Source organism: Dendropsophus ebraccatus, chromosome 15 (assembly GCF_027789765.1).
Source record: "Dendropsophus ebraccatus isolate aDenEbr1 chromosome 15, aDenEbr1.pat, whole genome shotgun sequence".
Lineage (NCBI taxonomy): Eukaryota > Metazoa > Chordata > Amphibia > Anura > Hylidae > Dendropsophus > Dendropsophus ebraccatus.
In genome coordinates, this window is record NC_091468.1 from 38,792,775 (window position 1) to 38,806,819 (window position 14,045).

The following is a 14,045-nucleotide window of genomic DNA, read 5'->3' on the forward strand; positions in this document are numbered from 1 at the left end:
GGGATTACGTCGGATTCCATGGACTACGTCGATGACCAGCGGTTGTTGTTTTAATTTTTTTAATAAAATGGTCAATGAGGGGTGTGGGGGTGTTTTTATTTGAATAAAATTTTTTTTTAACTTGTGTGTTGTCTTTATTTCTTTACTTTATAGACTTAGTAGTGGAAGCCGTCTAATAGACGGAATCCATTACTAAGTCGGGGCCTAGTGTTAGCCGGTATAAAATGGCTAACACTAACCCCCTATTATTACCCCAGTACCCAATGCCACCAGGGGTACTGGGAAGAGCTGGGTGCCAGTGGTCCCGGAGCGTCAAAATTGGCGCTCCTGGACCGGGCGGCAGCAGGCTGGTAAGATTTAGGCTGGGGAGGGCCTAAACCAATGGCTCTTCCCACCCTGGTGTTACCAGCCTGCTGTCGTTTGGTTTTTAACCCGGCTGGTTATAAAAATAGGGGGGACCCTATGCGTTTTTTTTAAATAAATAAATAATTAAAAAAAAACAGTATGCAGCATCTTTACAGATCGCTGCTTACAGTCTGACCTCCAAGGGGTTAAGGGAGGATGTATTGCATCCCCCTTAACCCCCTGGGGGCCAGACTGATGTCAGACTTCACCCATCCCAGCAAGGAAGGGGTTAAGTGACCCCCCTTCCTTGCTGGGAGGGGTGCAGTGCTGGGGAGGGGGTGGGGAGAGCTCTATACTCACCATCCGATGTCCCGATGTTGTCTCTTCGCTGGTCCGCAGCACAAGGAAATCACTGTACTGCGGACCGGCTCATTATACGTGCGCTCAGCCGAACAGCCAATCAGCTGAGCGCACATATAATTCTAAATGTTTCTTCTAATAATGCTATTGTCATAACATAATTAGAAGAAACATTTGATGTTTTCATTAAAGTAAAGTGATGATTAGTACAGTATGCTCTATTGCCGGCAATATGAATTAACGGCTTATGGAGCTTCCTGTACTAATTAATATTTAATTAATAAAACACATTTTCGATGAAATAAATTCAGTTTCTTTGTTCAATAATTTAATTCTAACGAATCCATCATTGTGCAATTAAATATACTGTCAAAAAATTAATATATATATAAATATACATTTATTTATATATATATTTATTTTAACAGTATATTTAATTGCAAAATGATGGACTTTATTAGAAAGAAAATGTGTTTTATTAATTCAATATATTAACCATGAGAGACATCGGCTATAGTGCAGAGGATCGCAAACCCCGGTAAAAGCAATTCATGTAAACTGTGTTCCCTGCTTTCCCAGATGCATCCAGAGGTGTTTGCATCACTTTCTTAACATTTTATTTGTTATTTTTAGTTGAACCAGATTTCCAAGTAAATGACCGTATGTTTTGAGCCGCATGTCTATTTTTTCCCACGGCCGGAGTTTCACCCGCACATTTACAGCCGCATAAAAAATACAGCCGCACAGTTACATCGTGTGAACCTAGCCTAACACTGCATAGTGTCTGTAGTTATAGCTTGGAAGTGAAAAGTCTCTGCGTTCTCCATACATGTGTGTCTATCCACTAACACAATTGGTCTGTCCCGAACAGGGAACCTGGCAGAGCCAGGCCCTGGCTAAGTTCAGCAGGGCTGCCTAATCTGTGTGTGTCCTACTCCTCAGAGAATCAGAGGGAAACTAACTAAGTGACGTTACATTTCCTCTCCCCAAATGACTGCTTCCTACAGGGTGTGTAAGAGTCCCTGTGAGTGGTGAATAGAGAATAGAGATAGGGAGATGGGAAAGAGAATCTCCCATTGGTTTACAGAATCAAAAAACAAAACAGTAGAAAAAGTTTAAGAAGCACTGCTTTTGCGACAGGTGTCAAAGTAGAAACACCCGTGGTGGGACACCCCATGTGCACTAACTATACATTATACTCCATAATATGACATATCCAGCTTTCTAAATGTTTGTTTTACATGGTATTCATTTTTTTATGATATTTTTCCCTTCTAGACAGAGAATACCTTTCTTATAATATGATGAGTCATGGATTAGAGACCTGTTGGTGAGGTTGTCTCGGAAATACTACAGAAAATAATATTGTTTGGTGACACCTTTCTTTTTCAGCCAATTTCAGTTTATTTGAAGCAACTTCATGATTCAACCTAAAAAGTGCCTAATTTCTTTGGTCAGAGAAGATAATGCTGAATGATTATCCTGTTGGATTGAATCTCTTAGTTTCATCATTAATGAGAACGTGGTGGACACAATCAGTTTTAAGGGACTTTACACAACAATTTTTTTCAGCTGTAATTTTTGGGCCATATTTTCCCATCAAAATGACGACCGTCCAAAAATACAGCTGGGGAAAAAAACATTTTTGGTGGAAACATTTTTGGTGGAACAGCAATATCAATCATTGGTATGGATTCAGACCTAGGTGACAGATATTGAGGAGACAGTGATAAGGCTCGCGTAGGTGAAGTAAGAGATCTTTGCAATTTGATTTTTAGAACAGTCAGTTGGCAAAAAAGTAGTTCTACCATTGCAGAAGAGCAAGCAGACAGAAAGGTGGTGGTTATATGAGGTCAGCTTAACCCCTTAAGGACAGAGCCTGAAATGGCTTAAGGACCGGGCCAATTGTTTTTGTTTTTTCCTCCTCACCTTCTAAGACCCATAACTCTTATTTTTCCACCTACAGGGCCATGTGAGAGCTTGTTTTTTTCAGGAGCAGCTGTACTTTGTAATGGCATCTTTCAATCTGCCATAAAATGAATGACGGAACCCCCAAAATATCATTCATGGGGTGAATTTGGGTCAAAGAATGCGATTCCGCCAATTTTTTTGGGGTTCCATGTTTACGTAATGCGCTTAACAGTAAAACTGGAATTTTTCCTTTATTCTAAAGGTCGGTCTGAACACGGCAATATGCAGGTTTACTAGGTTTTCTAACGTTTTACTACGTTTTTTATTAGCAGTAAAACATTTTTATTTTTTTTTTGCAAATAGGCATATTTAACCCTTTCCCGCACGAGGACATAACTGTACGTCCTCGCGCAGGTACGGGCGTTCAGAGCAGGGGGGCGCGGCTTCTAGTATATGTGTAAAAAAAAAAAAAAAGTGTTGTTATAAGTAAAAAGCCCCCTCCCCTAATAAAAATCTGAATCACCCCCCTTTTCCCAGGTTAAAAATAAAAGTAAACAAATAAATAAATAAACATGTTTGATATCGCCGCGTGCGTAAACGCCCGAACTATTAATTAATCACATTCCTGATCTCGTACGGTAAACGGCGTCAGCGCAAAAAAATCCCAAAGTGCAAAATTGCGCATTTTTGGTCGCATCAAATCCAGAAAAAATTTAATAAAAAGCGATCAAAAAGTTGTATATGCGCAATCAAGGTATCGATAGAAGGTAAACATCATGGCGCAAAAAATGACACCTCATACAGCCCCATAGACCAAAGGATAAAAACGCTATAAGCCTGGGAATAGAGCGATTTTAAGGAACGTATATTTGTTAACAATGGTTTGAATTTTTTACAGGCCATCAGATACAATATAAGTTATACATGTTATATATCGTTTTATTAATAACGACTTGAGGAACATGCATAACAAGTCAGTTTTACCCCAGGGCGAATGGCGTAAAAACACATTCCCCCCAAATAAAAGAAATGCGTTTTTTTTTTTTCAATTTCACAACACTTTTTGTTCACGCCGTTCACCGTGCGGGAAAAGTATTGTTTTATTTAAATAGATCGGACGATTACGCACGCTACGGTGTATAATATGTTAATTAACTTTATTATTTTTATGTGTTTTATGTATGAAATGGGAAGGGAGGGTGATTTTCATTCTTTTATTGGGGGAGGGGCTTTGGGGCACTGATCCCTTCTATTCCATAGCATTGCAGGGATCAGTGTTATCTGTGATCTTCTGATTCAGACTGCACGGAGGAAGGTAAGAGACCTCTGGCAGTCAGTAAATGCGATCAGGACCCCCGCAGACACGCTGCGGGGGTCCCGATCGCTAAGTGACCAGAGATGCTCCGGTCACCTGTACTTAAACGCTGGGGTCGCGACGCTATCACGGCGTTTAAGGAGTTAATGGCGGTCGGTCCAGGGCGGGACCGCGCCAGGGCGTACATTTACGTCCTCCTGTGTTAAGTCCCAGGCAGTGAGGGCATAAATGTACGCCCTGTGTCGTTAAGGGGTTAAAGGACTTACAGCGTCAGAGGACCGGCGCCATTAAAGGACAACTCCGGCCAAAATTTTTTTTGCCTTATTTAACACACATTGCAAAGTTATATAACTTTGTAATGTGGTTAAATACCCGGTCTGGCCCCCTTCCCCCACTTTCCGACCCCCAACCCCCCACCCCGGAAGTTAAAGAATGTATACATTACCTATTACGGTCATCACGGTCCTCTTCTCTGGTGTCGGGTGACGTCAGAGCTGGGGGGCGGTCCGGGTCTTCTTCCTCTTCGGCGTCTTCATTGAGAGTGAATGGGAGAGAAAAGGCTGCTGGTGCACATGCTCACATGCCCTGATTGGCTGAGCTTGCTGGAAGCCATGTGATGCGCTCCAGCCAATGAAAAGGCTGTCGGTGCGCAAGCGCACTGGCAGCCTTTTCTCTCTCATGGACCCGGAAGCAAGAGACATCGCTGGACGGCGGACGCAGGTGACGGTGAGGCGGACGGCGGGCGAATGGAGTGGCGATCGTCACCGGAGGGATGGTGAGTAAGGTGTCTATGTGTGTCTGTGTTTTTTTTTGGGAGGGGGGGTTCCCGCCGGAGTTGTCCTTTAATAAGGAGGTAAGCGGCTGTCGGGAACTATCAGCAGGTTCCTATGCAGGATTTTTTGGCTTTGTTCATTTTCATAATGCAAAGTAACATGCCCAAATCAGATCAAATAGGTGCAGAAAGACTAAACTGTTAGGATTTAGCGCCACCTAGGGGAATTAGAAGTAAATGTAAAGTAGCAGTCACTCCAATATAGTGTCAGAGCACAATAAAGTTTCTACATATAGCAAGAGTTAGACTTTTGCACTTATATATAACAGATATTAAAAGTGTATACTGTATTATAAGGAATGGTTACGATCCTGTATAGAGCTTATATAGCTCAGTACGGGGCCGCCATCAGGGCAGTATTAGTGGTACAGCTTTCAGGGGTCCCATGTCAAATTAGGATACAGGGAGGCCCTGTGTCTTTACATGTGTGCTGATGTCTGTGTGTATACATGTGTGCTGATGTCTGTGTGTATATGTGCTTTTCTGTGTGTATACATGTGTGCTGATGCCTGTATGTATACATGTGTGCTGATGTCTGTGTGTGTGCTGGTCTGTGTGTAAATGTGCAGATTTTTGTGTATACATGTATGTTGATGTCTGTGTATATATTTGCTTATTTGTGTGTATACATGTGTGCTGATGTGTGTGTGTGTAAACATGTGTGCTGATTTCTGTGTGTATACATGTATGCTGATTTCTGTGTGTATACATGTGTGCTGATGTCTGTGTATACATGTGTGCTGATGTGTGTGTGTGTATATACATGTGTGCTGATGTCTGTGTGTGTATACATGTATGCTGATTTCTGTGTGTATACATGTGTGCTGATGTCTGTGTATACATGTGTACTGATGTGTGTGTGTGTATATACATGTGTGCTGATGTCTGTGTGTGTATACATGTGTGCTGATGTCTGTGTGTATACATGTGTGCTGATTGGAGATGAGTGAACCCGCTGGATTTCTGGTTCGTACGAACCAGAAATCTCGGCATCTGACTCCACTGTCTGCCGACTCCGTGCGGCGGGTGGATACAGCGTAAGGAAGGCCTAGATAACTGGGATACAGCCAATGCCATAGGCTGTATCCCAGTTTTCCAGGTGTTCCTTAGGCTGTATCCACCCGCTGCACAGAGCCAGCAGACAGTGGGAGTCAGATGCCGGGATTTCTGGTTCGTACGAACCAGAAATCCGGCGGGTTCGCTCATCTCTAGTGCTGATGTCTGTGTGTATATGCGCTGATCTGTGTGTAAACATGTGTGCTGATGTCTGTGTGTATACATGTGTGCTGATATCTGAAGAATACAAGAATTCCTATAGGGAGTAGGGGTTCCCCTGTATTAAGAATCCTGTTGAGTGCTAGGCAATGCCTCGTCTGGGTTATTGACTTTTGAGGGTCTATGCAGCGCAGGATAAAGCTCAAGACACCTTTGCTGCACAAACTCACAGGATCTCCTAGAAAGCGTTCTCACCACAATGTGTTCACTATTCCGGGCTTGGGTAAACTAGCGTGCCTGGGTGGTTGAGTGATTTGTATACCTCCCCTCCAGGGGCGTAGCTAATGTCTCTTGGGCCCTGGTGCAAGAGGTCAACTCGGGCTCCCCCTTCCTCGATACTATTGGTGTGTATATATATCACCATCACCACCATATTGTTACTGACCAAATCCAGTATACTAAATCCAATAAAACACAGTGCCAGATTTCAAGTAACAAATAACACCACCGCATACTGACTAACACCACTGCTGCTACTGACTAATACCACCACATACTGTCTAATGCTACCGCATACTACCACCACATACTGACTAACACCACCACTGCTATTGACTAATACCACCACACACTGACTAACACCACCGCTGCTACTGAATAAAATCCTCTGTACACAGATCACTATCACCGCATCCAGTCATACAGAGGTACCCAGCTCTACACAGGCTCAGTACACCATATACATTACAGTGCAGTTATATCAGGTGACTCACAGGGGACGTCTTCTCTGATCAGAGTTCTTCCCTTTTCATCTTCTCCATCTGTCCTGGGCCATTATGAGAACTTCTCCGACCCACGAATCCACAGAATCTGCCAGACACCATCCTCATCTCTATACACACTGCACACGTGTATTGGCTCCTTTACACCTTCATTTAGTAGGTAGCCCTAACACTATGTCATCCCCCTTATAGTATATGCCCCCCTCTGTGCATGCACCCCTCGTGTAGTCCACCTTATAGATGGCTCCTCAATGTTTCCCCCTTATAGATGGCTCCTCACTATTTCCCCCTTATAGCTGGCCCCCGTGTTGTCCCCCTTATAGACACCCCCCATGTTATCCCTCATATAGATGGCCTCCCATTTTATCCCCCTTACAGATGCCCCCCCTATTGTCCCCTCCTCCTGCCCCTCCATCACCATACTACTACCCCTTTCATCCTCCTGCCCCTTCATCATCATACTACAACCTCCTTTCATCCTCCTTCTCCTCCATCTTTATATTACTGCCCCCTTCATTCTTGTCCATCATCATACTAATACCCCTTCATCATCCTCCTGCCCTTTCATTATCATACCACTACACCCTTCATCATCCTCTTCCTGGGACATGGATTTGACGGGGCTGTCTCCTCAGAATCGGGACAGTCCCTGCAAAACTGTTGACAACTATGCAGCACACACACACCAGTGAGCTCTGTGTGCGCAGGGGCTGTGACATGACGCACACAGAGCTCACTGGTGTATGTGCTGCAGCCTGCTAGCGATGGGGGACAGAGCCAGGGAGCTGGGAGCTGCAAGTCAGCCGGGGGCCCGTCCCAGGCTCCCTCTTGTGATCGCAAGCAAAACATTGCTTGCGGTCACAAGAGGGAGTGGGAGGGGAGCAGTACAGTACAGTACCCCCCCTTGGTAGCGGCCCGGTCGCGGTGGCGACCGCTGTGACCGTGGTAGCTATGCCACTGCCCCCCTCCTTTGTATGCTCATTAACACTGGGGAAAATGGGGTATACAGTATGAGCCAGTTCTCTGTATTTGATCTCAACCAAATTACACCTCCCAGCAAGGCGTGGGTTGAACACAGACTTCTACTGTATGGGACCCTGGAATTCCTGATGGCAGCCCTGTCTCAGTATATTTATGTACCAACGTTTGTAATAGTTGTGCATGTAAGCTCAGATGCAAAATGTGCATCTCTGCGCATATATGAGCAGAAATACCAACTCCATGTCAAGATAAACCAAAGTGTCAAGGGAATTTGCGGAACACACTTACTTCGCTTGGGGGACAGATAACCAGTATCTCATCCCCCTCCAAGAAAGCCAATAACAAGGAATAATCCCAGTCCGTGCGATCCCACGCCACATAAGCGGTCACCGAATTTGTAGGATAAGGTTTATTAGACAACGCGTTTCAGTGGCATAGCGGCCACCTTTCTCAAGCCAACCATACATAATGATAGACAGACAATTTATACATGAATAGTAACTTACAGATGTCTCCGGGCACGGGACCGACGCCTCCTCCCCGCGACTTCCGGGAGTGCCCGCCGCGTGCGTGTCACGCTGGACCGCATTACGTCATATCCGCCGTGCCGCTCGTCACAATGCATCACTGGGCAGCGGACGCGGCCGACGCAACGCCAGGCCCGCACGCACGCCGCGTTGTCCACTCCGGAACGCAAGGAAGGAAGACCACGTCAAACACAGCGCCCGCAGCATTCAGATGACGTCATTCTAATATATGCGCTTCAACCTGAAACGCATATAGATAAAGTATAGTTAGGAGCATATTCACCCCCAAAAAATGTACATAACATTAAATTCATATTTAAGTTAAGAAATGGACATTATATTATCAAAACTTTAAAAACTCTTAAATATGCTATATTGCTATAAATTTCTAAAAACTATATCTATATAATTAAATAAATGTATAATAGTATAAAATAAAATTAATAATAAATATATGTAGGGGAAGAAGGGGACATGATATTATATCATTTCTAATGCAAAATAAACTCATTTAGTATTCTCACGGGTGTCTAATAAATCTGTTCTAGGGATTCGTTCAAGCCATTGGGCTGTAAACTGTCTAAACGAAATATCCAGAACATCTCTTTATTGCACAAACTCCCATATGTTTCTTTGTTGACTTTTAATAGAGTGCAGTCTCTATTATGAACCTGTGCAAAGTGTCTAGAGACACTATGCTTCATATGGCCATGTTTAATGTTGAAGCGATGATTATTTAGCCTCTGTCTAAGTGGGTTGATCGTCCGACCCAGATATCGTAGGCCACACGGACATTCCAACATATATATTAAATATTTTGTTTCACATGTTAAGTATTGTTGTAGATGGAACGGTTTTTCTTCATCTTTAATATTTATATATTTAGTTTTATGTGTAATGTGGCTACAACATTTGCATCGTGGTTTACAGAAGAAAATGTAGAGGAGGAAGGAAGTCTAAAAAAACTCAAACTAACCACACAGTCATCCATTACAGGGGGATAGACCCCATCAAGGAGGTATCTTTAACCTTTCACGACAACAATTAACCACCCACGAGTTTAGTGTCCTCAATAAAGGACTTTCCTTTAGTCCAACCAGTGGGGCTAATCTATTTGAACTCTTTGTTGATCTCAACCATTTTATTCGAAAATTAACCATCAAAAGACATTTTGCTATGAAAAAAGTGGCACAAAATCCTGAACAAATACCGATTGTAATCAACTCCGAGAGCGATATAATTCCGATAGTGGATCTCAATGAATTGGCAGATATAATTATGGAAGAACCAATACCCACCACATTAAAACCAAAATCCTCATTCTACCCCCTTGACAGCAAAGGCCCTATAATTGAAACATTTTATAAAAAAGTCATGTCAGACTTAAAAAATATGACAAAAGAAAAGACTAGATTTACAAAAAATTTAACTTCGGCACAAAACACAGCACTTAAGAACTTGATGAAAAATAGAGAAATAGTAATCAAAAGTGCAGACAAGGGGGGAGGGATTGTTATTATGGATCAGGAATACTACCACAATGAAGCATTGAGGATTTTATCGGATCAGAAATATTATTGCAAGCTAGATTCAGATCCAACTCAAGAATATAACTATCAACTTCGATTACTCTTAGATGAGGCTTTGTCAAATCAATGCATCTTAAAAAGGGAACGTAATTTTATCTATACATTAATCCCCAATAAACCTTATTTTTACTTTTTGCCAAAGATCCATAAAAACTTGACAGCCCCACCAGGACGACCTATCATTGCCAGCATGGATTCAGTCACTGGAAGCCTATCAGAATATATTGACCATCAACTGCAGAGATTTGTTAACAACTTACCTGCCTACCTCAGAGACACCACCCATCTCCTTTCACTTTTAAAAGACATTAAATGGGAGAATGACTATCTATGGGCCACATTAGATGTCACCTCGTTATACAGTAACATCCCACATGACCTAGGAATTGGAGCCATTAATACATTCCTAGATGAAGATCCACTTATGCCACAGAAACAAAAGAAGTTTATTTTAGACGCCATTTTATTTGTACTAGAACATAATTATTTTACATATATGGATCAGTTTTATTTGCAAACCTGTGGTACGGCCATGGGCACTAAATTTGCACTGTGCTATGCCAACTTGTTTATGGGGGCTTTTGAGAGATCCGTGTTTAATCCCAATATTGTATTTTATAAACGTTTTATAGATGACATTATTTTAATCTGGAGAGGGGGTTTAGAGTCTTTAAAAGTTTTTGTTGAGTCCATTAATAACAATGAATGGGGTCTAGAGTCATATTAGCAACACTGAAATTGTCTTTCTAGACTTAAAAATCTATATTGAAAAGGACACTATTGAAACAGCTACAAACTTCAAGGAAGTCGATGCTAATAGCTACCTAGACTTCAATAGCTGCCATCTAAAGAGCTGGAAGAAAAACATACCTTTCGGCCAAATGAAACGGATAAGAAGAAACTGTAGCACAAACCGGACATGTGAACAACAACTCACAGTACTAAGTGAAAGATTTAGAGAGAAGAATTATCCAGAGTCATTGATTAAGGGAGCGAGACAGAGGGTCTCCACACTTACTCAAACCACTAGTTTGGTACCCAATGAGAAGAATGATAACGACCCAGATAGGAGATTCCAAACGGCTTTCATTACCCGCTATAATACCAATCATAATCAAATTAAGAAGATAATACAAAATAATTGGAAAATTCTGGATAATGACCCGTATCTATTAGACCATATTACTGAGAAACCACGTGTATTTTTAGAAGAAATAAAACTTTGAAGAACCTTTTAGCTCCGTCAGTACCCAGATTTGAGAATTTAAAGCAAAACATGATCCAACCAGCAGTAGTGGGGGTATACAAATGTAGTAAACCACGATGCAAATGTTGTAGCCACATTACACATAAAACTAAATATATAAATATTAAAGATGAAGAAAAACCGTTCCATCTACAACAATACTTAACATGTGAAACAAAATATTTAATATATATGTTGGAATGTCCGTGTGGCCTACGATATGTGGGTCGGACGATCAACCCACTTAGACAGAGGCTAAATAATCATCGCTTCAACATTAAACATGGCCATATGAAGCATAGTGTCTCTAGACACTTTGCACAGGTTCATAATAGAGACTGCACGCTATTTAAAGTTACCCCTTTAGAAAAAGTCAACAAAGAAACATATGGGAGTTTGTGCAATAAAGAGATGTTCTGGATATTTCGTTTAGACAGTTTACAGCCCAATGGCTTGAACGAATCCCTAGAACAGATTTATTAGACACCCGTGAGAATGACGTCATCTGAATGCTGCGGGCGCTGTGTTTGACGTGGTCTTCCTTCCTTGCGTTCCGGAGTGGAACGCACGTGGCGTGCGTGCGGGCCTGGCGTTGCGTCGGCCGCGTCCGCTGCCCAGTGATGCATTGTGACGAGCGGCGCGGCGGATATGACGTAATGCGGTCCAGCGTGACACGCACGCGGCGGGCACTCCCGGAAGTCGCGGGGAGGAGGCGTCGGTCCCGTGCCCGGAGACATCTGTAAGTTACTATTCATGTATAAATTGTCTGTCTATCATTGTGTATGGTTGGCTTGAGAAAGGTGGCCGCTATGCCACTGAAACGCGTTGTCTAATAAACCTTATCCTACAAATTCGGTGACCGCTTATGTGGCGTGGGATCGCATGGACTGGGATTATTCCTTGTTATTGGCTTTCTTGGAGGGGGATGAGATACTGGTTATCTGTCCCCAAAGCGAAGTAAGTGTGTTCCGCAAATTCCCTTGACACTTTGGTTTATCTTGAGCGCGGTCCTCCTCATTTTGTCCTTTTTTTCTTGTTCTTGTCACCGGTGTGGAAATCTACACTCGGGCATCGGACCTGCGCTCTCCCCTTGTGGATGTATAACCATTGAATTTTCCTGGCTCTAGGTGTTGTGGGTGTTCCGAGTAATACCCACAATCACCGGGTGAGTGTCACTCTGTGTTTGTACATGTTTATATTGGATGAGCGCTGCTCTCCGTATTACTCCGAACTCCATGTCAAGAGGGATCAATAGTTTTCTCAGCAGAGTGGTCATACCTCCCAACTTTTGCAAAGAGCAAAGAGGGACATGTGCGCCGCGGTCCCCATAGTCACGCCCCCATAGTGACCCATCATAGCCACACCCCCATAGCAACCATCCATAGCCACTCCCCTACAGTCACCACATGCTGCTGACTGAATAGTACCCCACATAGTATCCAATGCCAATTATAGTGCCCTATACAGTATCCAATCCCCCCAAAAGTGCCCCATATAGTATCCAATCCCCCATTATAGTGCCCCACATAGTATCCAATACCCCATTATAGTGCCCCACATAGTATCCAATACCCCCATTTAGTGCCCCACATAGTATCCAATACCCCCATATAGTGCCCCACATAGTATCCAATCCCCCATTATAGTGCCCCACATAGTATCCAATCCCCCCATATAGTGCCACACATAGTATCCAATCCCCCCATATAGTGCCACACATAGTATCCAATCCCTCCATATACTGTGCCCCACATAGTATCCAATCCCCCCATATAGTGCCCCACATGGTATCCAATGCCCTCATATAGTGCCCCACATAGTAGCCAATGCCCCCATATAGTGCCCCACATAGTAGCCAATCACTCCATATAGTGCCCCACATAGTGGCCAATACCCCTATATTGTGCCCCTCATAGTAGCCAATGCACCCATATATGCCCCACATAGTATCCAATCCCCCCATATATTGCCCCACATAGTAGCCAATGCCCCCATATAGTGCCCCACATAGTAGCCAATGCCCCCATATAGTGCGCCACATAGTAGCCAATTCCCCCACATAGTGCCCCACATAGTAGCCAATCCCTTCATATAGTGCCCCACATAGTATCCAATCCCCCCATATAGTGCCCCACATAGTAGCCAATGCCCCCATATAGTGCCCCACATAGTAGCCAATGCCCCCACATAGTGCCCCACATAGCAGCCAATGCCCCCACATAGTAGCCAATCCCCCCCATATAGTGCCCCTCATAGTAGCCTATGCCCCACATAGTATCAAATCCCTCCATATAGTGCCCCACATAGTATCCAATCCCTCCATATAGTGCCCCACATAGTACCCAATCCCTCCATATATTGCCCCACATAGTATCCAATCCCTCCATATCGTGTGGCCCGACCAAAAAACAACAAACCAGTAACTCACCTGTCCGCCGGTCCCAGCAGCTCATCTCCCATCAGAGCGTGTACTCCCGTCATCCTCCGGCACGGGCAGCGGGGTATAGAGACACTGGGGAACATTTATCAAACATGGTGTAAAGTGAAACTGGCTCAGTGCCCCTAGCAACCAATCAGCTTCCACCTTTCATTTTCCAAAGAGTCTGTGAGGAATGAAAGGTGGAATCTGATTGGTTGCTAGGGGCAACTGAGCCAGTTTCACTTTACACCATGTTTGATAAATCTCCCCCACTGACTGTGCCAAAAGTGTCCTGCAGCCTCTGTCATGAACTATAGAGGCTGCAGGACACTTCCTGTACAGTCAGCGACTCTATACCCCGCTGCCTGTGCCAGAGGATGACAGGAGTACGCGCTCTGCCGGGAGAGGAGCTGCTGGGACCGGCGGACAGGTGAGTTACTGGTTTGTTGTTTTTCTGGTTGGGCCACAAACAGTATAATGCGGGACACTGAGTGCCGTTCCGGGACCGCGGGACAGCACCCCG